The sequence below is a fragment of the Sprattus sprattus genome (assembly GCF_963457725.1).
Source record: "Sprattus sprattus genome assembly, chromosome: 11".
Classification (NCBI taxonomy): Eukaryota; Metazoa; Chordata; class Actinopteri; order Clupeiformes; family Clupeidae; genus Sprattus; species Sprattus sprattus.
This window is the reverse complement of record NC_137909.1, coordinates 32,442,390-32,459,608: the sequence shown is the minus strand read 5'-3', so window position 1 is coordinate 32,459,608 and position 17,219 is coordinate 32,442,390.

The window sequence follows — 17,219 nt, the reverse complement described above, 5'->3', positions numbered from 1 at the left end:
CCAGTGACCATTCCAACCAATAACCAATTCCAGCAGTAACAATTAACACACTAGAAATCCATGTTATTAACTCAAACACGTAATGCCTCACTGGCCACTTTTCAACACTGAACTCATGAAGAGGTTCATGAAGAGGTTGCTTTAAATCTGCCTAGTATTCTGTCCCACACCATGGTCATTATAACCTTTTATCGTTTCCATCGCCTTTTCTCGCAGTGCACTGATTTGGATAAAAAAATGTGGCTATCTTTGGTACGTTTTTCCAATTGTCGACTACCTTCAATTATTTTTTTCTTTTCAATGTTCTCTTAGCACTACCGCTCAACTGCTTCTCTATTTTTGCTTCACTGCTTCTCCCCATATAACGCTTATCTCCCCATAGAACGCTCATCTCCAGCCTCAGCGGCATTTTTGCGGGCAGACTAGACTACACAAACAATGTTTCTTGACTACACAAACACTGTTTTTGCAGCTACTAGACTACACAAACACTGTGTTTTTTATATTTTGATCGAACGATTTGCAATAAAGTGCTCACATCAAGGAAAGTAAAGACTGCGTTTATAACGTGATATTTGTCAATAACAGTGTCAAAGTCGGGGCAAGGGTTCCATGTCAATGTTCCGAAAGGCCATTATTCCGACAGCCCGCTGTTCCGAAATTGTGAGCACAGCAACGTGAAGCACTAGCCACATGCACATCCTAATGAATTTATCACACATTCATAAACATATAAATGCATTTATTTCAAAAGCATGAACTTAAATTCAGATTATTATTATACACACATAGCATTTGCATCGCGATGATGAAAAATACTTGTATGATAGCCAACGCATGCATGCTTTATCAGTGCTTGAAATGTCCTGCGGCAATCTGCCAAGGATTTCCTTCGCACGAACGGTACCCTAAATTAACAAATATTGCCTAGGAAAAGTGATATGCGTGATAGCCCGCTGCGCGTCTCCGTTCCGCTGCGCAAATGCACTGCTGTCCGTGTTTTGTGCCACTTAAAATATTTCTTAATTATGCCAGGGGGACTATTTTTCGGAATATTGAGATTTCGGAATATTGGGCTTTCGGAACACTGGGCCGTCCCCGGGGCAAGTGCCCAGTTGCCCTATAATCCGGCCTTGCTCCGGGGCTAGTAAAGCAGAACATAGAATGTAAAGTCGCACACATCTGGCCGATACAACTATGTAACTATGATCCCACACTCATAAACATATAAATGCATTTATTTCACAACTATGTAATAGCAAGATGGCCAGTTAAACTACAGCAGATGACTTCCCTTGGCGAATTAAAAAAATTAACTTACTTTGAGATGCTTTTTTAAGTTGGAGGTGGAGTCCTTCGAAGCCGAAAGGAGGTTTGTAACAGGCAGGCAGAGGTTACACTGCACAGTTAGATTTCGTCCTCCCAAATTCTCTCGCTTTAGCAGGAAATGCTTATTAAATTTCCAGGACAGAAACGCATTCCTGCCCTGGCTCTGTTGTGCTTGGTCTGGCACCTGCTCCTCTTCAGACTCCATTGTCAGACTGATCACGCAAATACAATTTTCATTTGTTTTCATGTTTGGGCTTCTGGGAAATGCATCAAGTTGCCTTGCTTTATTTAGAGAGTGGATAAACTCGTGAAACAGAGAAGTACCGTCATGTATTCCATTGATTTTAACAATGTAACTGTATTCTGAATACCATCGATTTAAATTGTAACTGTAACGGAATACAGTTACTGTAATTTGTATTCTAAATACGTAAGGCCGGTACATGTATTCCGTTACTCCCCAACACTGTGTATGGATGTGTGAGGTCTAAATGTGTACAGCTGCATGCAACTTAAATTGACTACTAATTTCAAGAAATATATTATACTCAAATTCAGTCCATACTATCTTTTAGACAAAATAATTTATTATGCAACAAAAATAAAAGTAGAAAATTCAGCCACACACATAGAAAAACAAACAGACAAAACACACACAAGTAAGCATTGTAAGTTCATTTTCATTTCCATATTTTCAATTCTTTATATCCCATATATTCGGAGCATGTGCCTGGTTTAAATATCCAGATGTTACCATGTAACGCAACATTCCTCTCTTTAAAAGACGATGACAGGAGTGTTCATGACTAGCTTGATCTGATCAGCACTGGGTTCAGTTCTGGCTCAGCCCTTCCCCTGCAAATGCCCTCGGAGGGCCGGTTAGCTTTCCTGGACCTGGTCTAGGGCTGAAACGATTACTCGAGTAACTCGATTACAAAAATGTTCGAGGCAAATTATTAAAAACATTAACAGGTCACCATGCTGAGCGTCTACAATGTAACTTAAAATTTGACGCTAGCTAGCGGATGTATGATTGCTAACTAATAGAAACACTAGTAAAAGTACTTTTTATCCGATTACTCGATTAATCGATGGAATACTCGGTAGAATACCCGATTCCAAAACTATTCCGATAGTTGCAGTAGTAAACCACAAACGGTCAGCACTCTTTTTCTGGCAGCCCCCTTTGAAATTCAGAGCTAAAGCAGACACAAGCGCTGGACGCAGAGGAACGAGGATGTTGTTATTTATTTATTTATTCATTTACCACATTTATATATATCTCTTTCTCTGACGGTACAGTCTATGTGGATCTTGTAGGTTGTCTGTAACCCGGGTCTCTAAGGGCTTCATCCTCCCGGGAGATGTAGAGCAGGGACCTCTCAGGGATAGGGTTAGACCTGGACCTGGTCTCTAGGGGCTTCATATAGGGTTAGACCTGGACCTGGTCTCTAAGGGATAGGGTTAGACCTGGACCTGGTCTCTAGGGGATAGGGTTAGACCTGGACCTGGTCTCTAGGGGCTTCATATAGGGTTAGACCTGGACCTGGTCTCTAAGGGATAGGGTTAGACCTGGACCTGGTCTCTAAGGGCTTCATATAGGGTTAGACCTGGACCTGGTCTCTAAGGGATAGGGTTAGACCTGGACCTGGTCTCTAAGGGCTTCATATAGGGTTAGACCTGGACCTGGTCTCTAGGGGCTTCATATAGGGTTAGACCTGGACCTGGTCTCTAGGGGATAGGGTTAGACCTGGACCTGGTCTCTAGGGGCTTCATATAGGGTTAGACCTGGACCTGGTCTCTAGGGGATAGGGTTAGACCTGGACCTGGTCTCTAAGGGCTTCGTCCTCCCGGTAGATGTAGAGCAGGGACCTCTCAGGGGGGGAGGGGGAGGCTACATTCCAAAACATTCTTCCTGTATCCTTGGCGCCTGTGAACGGCAGTGTAGCCCTGCATTGTTTAGATTAAATCTGACAAAACCAGGAATGGTTCGAAGAAAACAGTGTTGACATACCCTGGGGTGGCTGTTATTTTGTATTTCACAACAGATGAGTCCCCTTTCGCACCACGGATCAAAGCGTTTACTGTCTTGGGAGTGGCCAAGATGTTTTCTTGTTCGTCAGCAATCGCTTCCTCCTCCAAAGTCTCCTCTTTGACCTGTTTGTCTGCAGAAGGGGAACACCTTTGAATCGCTTGAGTCATACAAGCCTACAGCGAAGTAAGGACTGGGCAGGCTCCATCATATTTCAATAAATTCTACTACTAGGGATAAAATAAATAGTTTTGGTTGTTGCTGACAAATAAAAAGTACTTTTGACACCATAATGCAATTCAGCAGTCACAGTGAGAAGACATTTTTCTCAATATTCAATATATCCAGCTGATTAAATGTCAGTGAATGGAGATGGTATTACATAATAACTACAATGTGGTTATAAATATTTTACAAACATAAATATACTTTGGAAGATCCACATTGACATCAAATACACAGTACTATAGACGATATGGAATATCAAACATTATGCCAACACAGATTTGTAAATTAAAACATTTATGATCTATGCAATTACCAAGGTGGGATCAGGGAGACTTAAAAAATAAACAAACAAGAATGGGAGCATTCAGACAATGCAAACCTCCGCCTTGTGACCTTGACCTTTGACCTTGACATCTGAAAATCTAATCAATTATTGCCATTATATGACCCAATCTCCCCACACAGTTTGATGGAAATCGGTCAATGCGTTTCTGCGTAATCCTGCTGACAAACAGACAAACAGACAAACAAACAAACAACATACAGTGGCGAAAACATAACCTCGTTGGCGGAGGTAAATAACTCAACTCAATATATGTATCTAACTCAAGACATCCATTTCAGTCCATAGCACAGCTCGGAGAGAGCGCCTGGTATTAGGCCTAATACTCAAAATTCCACTGAACTGCTCAAATGGGGTACAGAGGTGGAGGGGGAGGAGTGATGATCTCAGCTGAGATTTCCACAGACAGCCGCCACAATGCCACACACACACACACACACACACACACACACACACACACACACACACACACACACACACCACACACACACACACACACACACACACACACACACACACACACACACACACACACACCACAGACACACACACACACACACACACACACACACACACACACACACACACACACACACCACAGACACACACACACACACACACACACACACACACACACACACACACACACACCACAGACACACACACACACACACACACCACAGACAGCCGCCACAATGCTACACTCCCGTCTGGTTACACCCACGTCGGAAACATGCTTCTCTGCAGCTGTGTAAAAATGGACGTGCGTGTGCCAGTGTAGATGGGTGTGCGACGACGTGCCAATACAAAAGGCAGAAAAAGTCCCAGAATAAGTGACGTCTTGCTTACAGGGTCAGCAATTCCATTGACCAAAAGAGGAAGTTCAAAAAGTGAAGCTGTCCGCTATACTGCTACTACACTTTTTGAACTTCCTCTTTGAAAAAAAAAAGGTCTGAATGAAATTGACAGTCAAAATCTAGTAAAATCTATGAGTACATGCGTTCAATTTAAGAATCAGTGGACAGCTAAGAAGACTTTGGCGGTTTAAGAACACATTTCCACGCATTTGTGAATCCGGCGGGGAAGTTCCTAAAAAGACACTTGTTCCAGAATGAGGTCCAATGTAATTATACTTTCTGCATAACAAAGGATGGTAGACTTAATAGCACCATGCTTTTAAATCATGCAGTACCACTGCCATGGAAAAAAAAAGTCAATTTAGCAACGGTAACAGAATAACCCCCAGCAGCAATGGCAAAAGAAGTGGAGGTAAATAGATATACTGAATCTACTCTGGGTGCGGAGAGGACTTCTTAGGTCTGACGGTGTCAACCCGAGCAGGACTGGAGTGAACGCACTAAAGGACCATCTTCTCTTTGCTCTTCACTACACATCTGCCCCCTTGCACTGGTTCATCAATACAGGTGCAAATCTGCCTGAGTCGTCTCCTTCTTCTTCAGAATTTCAAACACACACACACACACACACACACACACACACACACACACACACACACACACACACACACACACACACACACACACACAAACACAAACACACACACAAACACACACACACACACACACACACACACACAAGCGCACACACACACACACACACACGATATTATGACACAAACCATGTGAACACTCCTCATAAAAATTCATCAATACAGTGTGTGTGTGTGTGTGTATGTGTGTGTGTGTGTGTGTGTGTGCAACCACAGCTTCCTCCACCTGTCGCCGGCTACCATGACGAACCGAAACAGCTGCCCATTTCAGGCTGAGTTTCCTGACACTGGATGGGCGTTCTGATGATCTGCAGGGAGTGTGTGTGTGTGTGTGTGTGTGTGTGTGTGTGTGTGTGTGTGTGCAGGGAGTAGTTTGCTTAAAGTGCAAGAGTTGAATGATACATATGAAATCTGTCTGGTTGCATTAGCGGCCAGACATCCAGGGGAAAACCCATATCACGATGCCGACTTCAATCCCAACAACTTTACGTCAATTCTACAGACATCCTTGGATTTAAATGATTATAATACAAAAATAATAAATGATTGTACAACAATTACGTTGCATGTTTATAGTCATGATTCTACGAGGCATTGTGATGTTCTAAAACAAATAAAAACACGAACACTTCAAATGGCAGTGAATAAATAAATAAGCACTAAACTCGTGTGGATATAGCCATAGTGGTATAGAATGGACACATCTACATTCTGCAACAGTACCTCTACCTCTGCACCGGTGAAGTTAGGTCTGCGTTTACTCGACCGGTGCTCCACTGGTGTTCGCTTTCTGCTTTGAGTCTCGAGCTGCTTTCGCGTTGCCTGTGGATGCATGCCCTTATTAGGAGCTGGCGGGGCATTTATGTATGCAAATTAAAATCTACGAGTACATGCGTTCAATTTAAGAATCAGTGGACAGCTAAGAAGACTTTGGCGGTTTAAGAACACATTTCCACGCATTTGTGAATCCGGCGGGGAAGTTCCTAAAAAGACACTTGTTCCAGAATGAGGTCCAATGTAATTATACTTTCTGCATAAGGATGGTAGACTTAATAGCCCCATGCTTTTAAATCATGCAGTACCACTGCCATGGGAAAAAAAGTCAATTTAGCAACAACATCAGAATTACCCCCAGCAGCAATGGCAGAAGAAGTGGAGGTAAATAGATATACTCAAATGGCATGTATTAGCACCTCAAATACAGAAGAAAAAGTGACCAAAGAAGAGCTGTCTGCATTAAGAATGATGACGATTCAGAAGAGAATGGTGTTAGATCAACTTATAGCTGCCTCAGGAGGGGTGTGTGTCATGGTAGGAGACACATGCTGCACATCCATCTCTGAGAACGATGTCGTAGAAATTATAAGAGTTCTTAAGAAACTTCTCAAGGCAAACAGGTATGAATATACTGAACGGTTTAATTCAGAGAAATCAACAACTGATGAGCTGGTCCATGGAGCATCTCAAAAGACTCTAAGCAAACCGCAAGAGCGATCAAGCTCCCTGTGTCCTTTTATATATTTCTAAAGCCCCTTCGTACTTCCCTATTCCTTGCCTACCCCTGTCCTTGCACCCCTTTATCAGACTTGATCACATGTTTATTATTGTCAGGCGGAAGTGTCTAGGAGACAGTGACCTTTCCACAACCTATCAGAGGCGCTCATTTGAAGGCCATAACATTGGCATGGCCCTCAAGACGCGCCGTCCGAAAGCCTGCAATGAGTCTATCCTGTGGTTTTAAAGAAATAGCACCTGTGGTTTTAAGGAAATAGCATGTCTATCCTGTGGTTTTAAGGAAATAGCATGTCTATCCTGTGGTTTTAAGGAAATAGCATGTCTATCCTGTGGTTTTAAGGAAATAGCATGTCTATCCTGTGGTTTTAAAGAAATAGCACCTGTGGTTTTAAGGAAATAGCATGTCTATCCTGTGGTTTTAAGGAAATAGCATGTCTATCCTGTGGTTTTAAAGAAATAGCACCTGTGGTTTTAAGGAAATAGCATGTCTATCCTGTGGTTTTAAGGAAATAGCATGTCTATCCTGTGGTTTTAAGGAAATAGCATGTCTATCCTGTGGTTTTAAGGAAATGGCATGTCTATCCTGTGGTTTTAAGGAAATAGCATGTCTGATTACTATTTGATTTATCGGAAAAGGTGTCTCTTTAACTGGGCTTACAAGAAATGGCATGTCTGCCACGTGATTTATCAGAAAAGGGCCTTCTACTGTATGTCAGCCTACCCGTCTAACTACTACCTCTGTCTGTTGAGACGTCCATGTTCCAGCACAAGCAATACACATTATTCAATAATACAGTCATAAGAAGATAAAATACAACAATGATAAGGATGCTCACACAATAGATAAGGGCATACAGGATTTAAACCAATGAATTACTAATATCCAGGAACTCTTCCCGGGAGAAAAGGATAATAAGGTTACTGGCCCCAGTGGTGTGCTCTGATAATAAGTAAGATAGACTTTATTTATATAGCACATTTCATACAAAAGTTGCAAGAGATACATACAAATGATACATAAAAATGGTCAACATCGTATCAGAACCTGGTGTTCTGATAGGCTTCTAAAAGCATGATAAAGGGAATAAAAGTCATAAAACCCTTAAAACAGTTTAAAAGAGAAATAGTAAAAATAGTGCAAGTTACAGAGAAATAAATTCTGCCAGATAAAATTAATAAAATGCTTTGGTATAAAGATGCCTAATAAGGTTAATAAGGTATCTGGCCCCAGTGGTGATAGTCTGATAATAGCCAGTGGTGACACTGGGTCCAGATACCTTATTATCCAGGCCTTTACTCCCGGGAAGAGTTAATAATACATTTTTTATTTATAAGGCGCCTTTCATGAGACTCAAGGTCGCCGTACAACGATCAACAAACAGCCTCGTGAGACAGAACTTGAGGATTGTCAACCCCCCTGGGAACTGTGATGATGTTGAATGTGCCCAAGCTTAAAGCTTAAAGCTTAAAGACTCATGTAAAAATCCCTTGACTTCCAAACTTCATAACTTTATTTAAAAAACACTGCCTGTGAGGAAATGCATCCAATTCTCACATTCTTTCTGATCACTCTGCAGGAGATTCATAAACGTATAATATACTATATAACTAATATCTAATATATAATATAATATGTATAATAATATATATATATATATATATATATACATATATATATATATATATATATAACATCTAATATAAATATATAACTAATATACATGTATATATACTAATATATATATATATATATATATATATATATATATATACAGTGGTGGCCAAAATTATTAGAACACTAGGCATATTTAAGAGTTTTCAGTTGTTTTGGTTGAATTGGCCATTAAAATACCCTAAAAACTAATGAAATATCTACAAAGTCATCATTATGCTCTATAAACCATAAAATAGAGCCATCATAATGAGATTTAGGTCAATTTCCGTACAAAAACAAGCTAGGCCTATTTCGCTGTCAATGTCACACAATCATGTTCCTGCACAGAAGAAGCCAAATTACTTTTGTAATCATTGTCAGGTGTTATTGTGGTTAAATTGATTGTGATGCAAGAGTCTTAGGACACAGCTCTGCGATTCTTTTGAATGTATAAGGCCTATCCTGCTCATTAAGTGATTGGTAACATCAGGGTTTTGTCACTTAGGCCACACCACCAGAAGGTATAGATCCAAAGCCTCTAGAAGCAGTCTTGAAGCACATGTTGCTCTTTGAACATGCCTAAGGTGAAGAAAGAGCTAACAGGGGAGCAACGGGTTCGAATAAAGTTTTTTTTTTATGCTGGCTGGAATTACTGCCGCATAGCCAAGGACTTGAGCTGCAGTCCAAGCACTGTAAAGTACACTTAAGACCACCATGGCACCAGAACCGAAAGGGGAGAGGTTTCAAAAAGAAACTCTCAGACTCACAAGTGAAGCATCTCAAAATTCTCAGTCTTCAGGACCGAAGAAAGACTTTACAAGAACAGTGTGACGAGATCAACATCACAATGACTAATGGTGCAACAGTGTCTTCAAGAACTGTCCGTCGGAAACAGGGAGAAGAAGGACTTTTTTGGCAGAATAGCAGCAAAGAAACATTACTGAAAGAGAAGAATTGAGTGTAATGTCTGAAATTTGCAAAAGAACACAAGAAATGGACAAAGAAAGATTGGTTTAAGTGTTGTGTACTGATGAGTCCAGGTTTGAATAGTTTGGCAACAAGCAAAGCGTGTATGTTCCACGAAGTGAGGGGGAGAGATATAAAAATGAGTGTCTCTTGCCAACAGTTAAACAAGGAGGGGGTAGTATTATATAGGGATGCACCGATACCACTTTTTTACAAACCGATACGAGTACGAGTATTTTTATTTGTGTACTTGCCGATACCGAGTACCGATACCGATACTTCCAAGATTTGGTTTCCATGAAAGATTTTATTTTATCCTCTGCAGGTTATGTCAAGCCTACAGTACAACATTAACAGAAGGCTATCCCAAGCCAAAAATAAACAGAGCTTTCTGGTTTAAACAAAAATAAAGATATAAAATATAGACAGATGGCAATTTAATTTGCTGCATAGTTAACAACACAGTCTGCTTAACAAAAAGTGAACAGAACTATCCTGGATGATAAGAACATGAGCACAGTTCAGTTACAAAAGGATCAACAACTCTCTTCCTCCCCTTCTCTCTCTCTCTCTCTCTGTCTGTGTGCGTGCGCGTTTTTTTCTTTTGAAAGACGTCAGTAAAGATTGGTTGCTTGGTCTCTTAAGCCACTGGCATGAGTGAACTTTGTGTGCTTAGCACTATGGTGCGTCTTCAGATGTTTAATCAAATTGCTTGTGTCAAACGAAGTACTTTCCTTTCCGCCCCTCGACACTGTAACAGTGCAGATCTTACACTGTGCCTTACTCCTGTCATCATTTATCTTAAAATGAGTCCAAATCGCCGTTAAGCCAGCACAACGGTATAGCGATTTCTTACTAGAGTTTAATGTTGACCATGAACTGGGCTACGTTCTTGCAGCCAAATTGACACTTGCCTGAAGTTTGACTGTGTTAACTAAGTTGTTTGCAACCTAGCCAACATAGCGATCACAATAACATTGCAAAGAAGTAAACGCAAAAGCACTTAATATTAGCATCAGGCGGAAAAACGAAAAAAAAAAACGTAATACTAGCATCAATGTCCAAGAGTGTTAAAACAACCTTGCTAACATCGCTAACGGGATGTCTTGCTAGCGGCTACTTGCTAGCGGGTGTTTATGACAAATTAGCAACTCAACAAGATTCCTGAAACACAAAACAAGACAGACGTCCTCTTTTACCCTCACGTGTCCTCCTTTCGAGACCTAAATGCGTCCGGGGTAAAAGAGGAGAAAACAAATACATTCCCGTCCCCGTCAATCAACCGTAGCAAATGGCAATAATATGTTATAGGCGCAGCGTCGCTAAAGACAGTAGGCTAGCCCCTACACTTTGCCTATGTAACAGCAGTTCTAAGTTAACTGCAAAACATAAAATAACCGAAGATAGCACTTACCTTTACTGGAGGTCGTACGTGTTTGAAATCTCTAGCGAAACCGTTAGCTTACGCAAGCCACCTCCACACATCGTATCCAAGCTGTTATTGAATTAATTACAGTGCATGAAATGCCCTGTATTGTTATTCCTAGGCTTCTTCTTCTTCTTCTTCTTCTTCTTCTTGTTACCTTTTTCTGCGATTAATTCAGCCCGAACCGCTTAACGTAGAAACTTCATTCAAACTTTGTCGCGTAGGTCTTGTAAACGACACTTATGCTATGTATTTTTCACTTTTCTAAACTTTATACATTTTAAGATATTAAATAAAAACGAATCTGAATTTCTCCCATTGACTTACATTGGGCCATTATGACATCATAATAGGGTCTTTAAACTGGCTTGCACCTGTGCTTCACTGACAGCTGCGCCAAATCAAAGGAACCTCTTCTCTGTCCCTCTCAATTTAACTGTAACTAGGAACATTAAGACACCTTCCATTCTCTACTTTTTTTCTCTCTATCTTTCTCTCTATCCCTCTCAGTCTACTTTCTCTCACACTCAATCTCTCTTCTTCACTCCATTTTTATCTCCTTTTTTAAATATTTTCACTCTCTTTTTCTCTTTCACTCTTCTTTCCTTCTTCCACTCATCTTTCCTTCTTCCACTCTTCTTTCCTTCTTTCACTTCTCTTTCCTTTCTTCACTCTCCTTTCTTCTTTCCTTCTTTCACTCTTCTTTCCTTTTCTTCTTTCCTTCTTCAACTATTATTTCCTTCTTTCACTCTTCTTTCCTTTCTTCACTCTTCTTTCTTTTCTTCTTCCACTCTTCTTTCCTTTCTTCACTCCTCTTTCTTTTCTTCTTTCCTTCTTTCACTCTTCTTTCCTTCATCCTCTCTTCTCTCCTTTCTTCACTCTTCTATCCTTTCTTCTTTCCTTCTTCCACTCTTCTTTCCTTTCTTCTTTCCTTCTTTCACTCTTCTTTCTTTTCTTCTTCCTTTCCTAACTTTTGCATTTCATGCACTGGTATTTCCTTCAGGAAATGCATTTTCTAGTTTAAACTGCAAGTTCAACCTCAACTTATCTGTCTGCAATACCGCTCTCGGCCTCTATGCAACTCGCCGCTCTCACACCTGGCAGGCATAGACAGTAGAGAAGAAAACACACGCGTTAAGACGCAACACTGGGTATCGGTTTTTGGTATCGGTAATTTAAAACGAGTACGAGTACGAGTATTTTAACGAAGTATCGACCCGATACCCGATACTGGTATCGGTATCGGTGCATCCCTAGTATTATAGTGTGGGCTGCAATTTAAGCCTCAGGAACAGGTGGCTTTGGCTAAATTGATGGCATCATGGATACAGAAGTATACCACAATATTCTGCTGAGGCACGGAGTTCCTTTTTGGAGATGTCTTATTGGGCCTGGATTTATTTTCCAAGAGGACAATGACCCTAAACATTATTTTAACTATCGCCGGATCTACCGCCAACAAGGAATCTGCTGGAACATCGAAAATGATGGACCGGCCCTCTCAAAGTCCGGACTTCAAACCCTTCAAGCCAATTCGGGGCAAGTTGGAAAATAAACTCGACAGATCTATTGTAAATTCCAAGGAAAGCCTTTGGCTTGACTTGCAGAAGGCATAGGATAACATAAGTGTTGAAGTTCTCAAGAAATATATTGACTCTATGCCTGAGAGATGTGCTGCTGTAATTGCTGCAAAAGGTGGACGTACCACATATTAAAGTTAAAAGTGGATAAAAACAGTAGGACTCACTTCATCTGATATTTGTTGTGCTCAGAACAGCCATCTGCATGTTTCATGAACATTATGAAATTAAATCATGTTTTGGAGGCAAAAAAAAGGTAATTATTCTCAGATCTGTCAGGTGTTCTAATAATTTTGGCCACCACTGTATATATAACATCTAATATACTATATAACTAATATCTAATATCTAATATAATATGTATAATAATATATATATATAATATCTAATATAAATATATAACTAATATCTAATAATAGGACTGATCTGGCATTAGACTGGTTATCAGATTTCCACCACAAACATGCACTTATAATACCTCATACTCTGTGCTAGCATTTGCCTGCAATCTAATTAATTACCACCATCAACATAGTTTTCTGTTCCATTACTCTACTTACCCTTGTAATGGTAACCACACACACACACACACACACACACACACACACACGATATTATGACACAAACCATGTAAACACTCCTCATAAAAATGTTTAAACACATCAAGGCTGGGTGGGTTGACCACTCTCTCGCTGTACTACATGGTATTTTCCAGAACAACCAGACTCAAGAGAGGAAAAACAACAAAAAAGACGAAGAGGGAAAAAACTAAAACAAAAACACCTAAGCATAACCACTCACCTCTCTCACCATCCGTACGGCCTCTTCAAACAGGGGCAAAAACCTCAAAGTTGCCCTCTCGTTCCATCAGTCTGGCCTGGCACATCCAGTACTTGCTGAACTTCTGGGCCATGGACAGCACATCCCTCCCTCTCTCTCTCTTTCCTTGAGCAGGTAGACCTGGCAGTCGCTGGCATAGTCTAGCTCCAGGAGGGAGTGTGTATGTGTGTGTGTGTGTGTGTGTGTGTGTGTGTGTGTGTGTGTGTGTGTGTGTGTGTGTGTGTGTACACTCTGCTCTGAGGGGCAACCCAGTAAACAGACACACAGTAACATTTCAAGAGTTAAAATGACAGTGTACAGGGTACATTTTTTACTCTCTAGGGAGTTAATTTAACTCTGAAAATGTTACTCTGTTGAGTGGGACCATTATGTTATCTGTGGCAGAGTTAAAATCAACACTTTAAGAGTTAATTCAACTCTTTCAATGTTACTGTGTAGGAAGGTCCAGGGGTCAAGGTAGAGTTTAAAGGTACAGTCAGTGATTCTGGCAAAGGATTATTGATATTTGAGCTCAACAGCCAATCAAAGAACACCCCTTCCTTCACTTCTCCTGAAGCATTGTGGTGATTGGCTGTTGAATGTTTACGGAATAAATAAATCAAGGACTGCACCTCAATTCTAAATCAATTGAATTCAGTTACACATTCTCCTGAATTCAGTGAAATGTTTCTCAGGATTCTCAAGCTATCCATCAAGTGTGTGAGCTCAAAAGAACGTTAGTGTTTATCAGGTCTGCAAAAGTGTGTGAATCTCATCTCCTCTTTGCCGCAACAGAAACCTATGCAGCCTCAGGACATAGAGGACACAGGGAGTAAGAATCTGGGACTTTCCAGTAAACCTGATAAGCCATCACATTATTAATGCGACAGCTGCAGTGTCAAGGGTTGGTGTTCTCTGAGTCATCGAACAGGACCAGACGATAGTAGCAAGGCCTGCAGCAAAATGCCAAGCATTTCCTTGTGGGAGAACGATACCGGATATTAAAGATAAATGTGGGCGTGCGGAGGAGGAAAAATAGTTTTGGAGAGGAAAATGGGGCCGCTGCCCAAAACTTGAACAAGCATTGTTCATGTTAGGCAATTTATACAGACAAGCCGGAAAGTCTGCACACCACCTTCACACTTGTGTACATATGATATTTTACACTTTACATTTTTAATAAATTAGCACAAATGTCTTAAAACCTGTTTTCACTTCGTCATTATTGGCTATTGTGTGTAGATGTTTGAGGTAAAAAAAAAAAAATCGACTCAATTTGTTAGTAATAAAACGTGGAGAAGGTGAAAGGGGTGAACAGACTTTCCGTCTTGACTGTATGAGTGGGGTGTTCGGAAGCAAGTCCAGTCAGAATGGGGTCTTCTGGGAACAGACAGCATCACATTCAGGAGAAAACAGCCGGAAGGGATGAAAAATGGACTTACTAAAACACATAGCTTAGCACAGAGCTTGGTTTCTATTTATATTTGGATTACCTGGGTTGTCAGCAACATCTGGTGAAATTTTCACGTCAACATTTTTCTCAGTAAAAATAATATCCCACGGAGCGTGGTGCTGCCAGAAGCCGTATGCTCACCAGACTTCAGTTTGGATGCTTCAGCACATATCACTACAGTGGCACTGTTTCAATAGGCTTGCGTAACACCATCTCAAAGTCAAAGTCAAAGTCTTTGGGGCTATTGACAAGACTTTTTCACCAGATGTTGGTAACAACCCAAGTAATCAATAGCCCGCTGTAACAACACTGCACGCACTCTAACAGATGCCTATAAAAGCTTTTAAACGCCTATAAAAACAGTGCCACTATCAGAATCAGAATCAGCTTTTATTGGCCAAGTTAGTTTGCACAAACAAGGAATTTGTCTTGGTGCAGTGGCTCTCAGTGTGCTTACACATACAGTATATACATCACAACACAAAACAATACAACAGTGCAAATCAGTACAACACTGCAAAACAATACAATACAACAGTGCAAAAACAATACAATACAACAGTGCAATGGATAAACAATAGTGCAAAGTGGAGAGTCCAGGAAGAGCAGGCATAAATTAATACTATATGGTATTGGGTTATACAGGAAGGGTGAAATAAATTAGGGATGCACCGATACCACTTTTTTACAAACCGATACGAGTACGAGTATTTTTATTTGTGTACTTGCCGATACCGAGTACCGATACCGATACTTCCAAGATTTGGTTTCCATGAAAGATTTTATTTTATCCTCTGCAGGTTATGTCAAGCCTATAGTACAACATTAACAGAAGGCTATCCCAAGCCAAAAATAAACAGAGCTTTCTGGTTTAAACAAAAATAAAGATATAAAATATAGACAGATGGCAATTTAATTTGCTGCATAGTTAACAACACAGTCTGCTTAACAAAAAGTGAACAGAACTATCCTGGATGATAAGAACATGAGCACAGTTCAGTTACAAAAGGATCAACAACTCTCTTCCTCCCCTTCTCTCTCTCTCTCTCTCTGTCTGTGTGCGTGCGCGTTTTTTTCTTTTGAAAGACGTCAGTAAAGATTGGTTGCTTGGTCTCTTAAGCCACTGGCATGAGTGAACTTTGTGTGCTTAGCACTATGGTGCGTCTTCAGATGTTTAATCAAATTGCTTGTGTCAAACGAAGTACTTTCCTTTCCGCCCCTCGACACTGTAACAGTGCAGATCTTACACTGTGCCTTACTCCTGTCATCATTTATCTTAAAATGAGTCCAAATCGCCGTTAAGCCAGCACAACGGTATAGCGATTTCTTACTAGAGTTTAATGTTGACCATGAACTGGGCTACGTTCTTGCAGCCAAATTGACACTTGCCTGAAGTTTGACTGTGTTAACGAAGTTGTTTGCAACCTAGCCAACATAGCGATCACAATAACATTGCAAAGAAGTAAACGCAAAAGCACTTAATATTAGCATCAGGCGGAAAAACGAAAAAAAAAACCGTAATACTAGCATCAATGTCCAAGAGTGTTAAAACAACCTTGCTAACATCGCTAACGGGATGTCTTGCTAGCGGCTACTTGCTAGCGGGTGTTTATGACAAATTAGCAACTCAACAAGATTCCTGAAACACAACACAAGACAGACGTCCTCTTTTACCCTCACATGTCCTCCTTTCGAGACCTAAATGCGTCCGGGGTAAAAGAGGAGAAAACAAATACATTCCCGTCCCCGTCAATCAACCGTAGCAAATGGCAATAATATGTTATAGGCGCAGCGTCGCTAAAGACAGTAGGCTAGCCCCTACACTTTGCCTATGTAACAGCAGTTCTAAGTTAACTGCAAAACATAAAATAACCGAAGATAGCACTTACCTTTACTGGAGGTCGTACGTGTTAAGTTTGAAATCTCTAGCGAAACCGTTAGCTTACGCAAGCCACCTCCACACATCGTATCCAAGCTGTTATTGAATTAATTTAAACTGCAAGTTCAACCTCAACTTATCTGTCTGCAATACCGCTCTCGGCCTCTATGCAACTCGCCGCTCTCACACCTGGTAGGCATAGACAGTAGAGAAGAAAACACACGCGTTAAGACGCAACACTGGGTATCGGTTTTTGGTATCGGTAATTTAAAACGAGTACGAGTACGAGTATTTTAACGAAGTATCGACCCGATACCCGATACTGGTATCGGTATCGGTGCATCCCTAAAATAAAAAGATATGGTTGCGGGGGTAATTCTACATTGGTTATTTTTACAGTGCCACAGAGGGTTAGCTGTTCAGGAGAGAGACAGCAAGAGGGAAGAAACTGTTCTTGTTCCTATGGTGGTATGTTCTGAAGCATC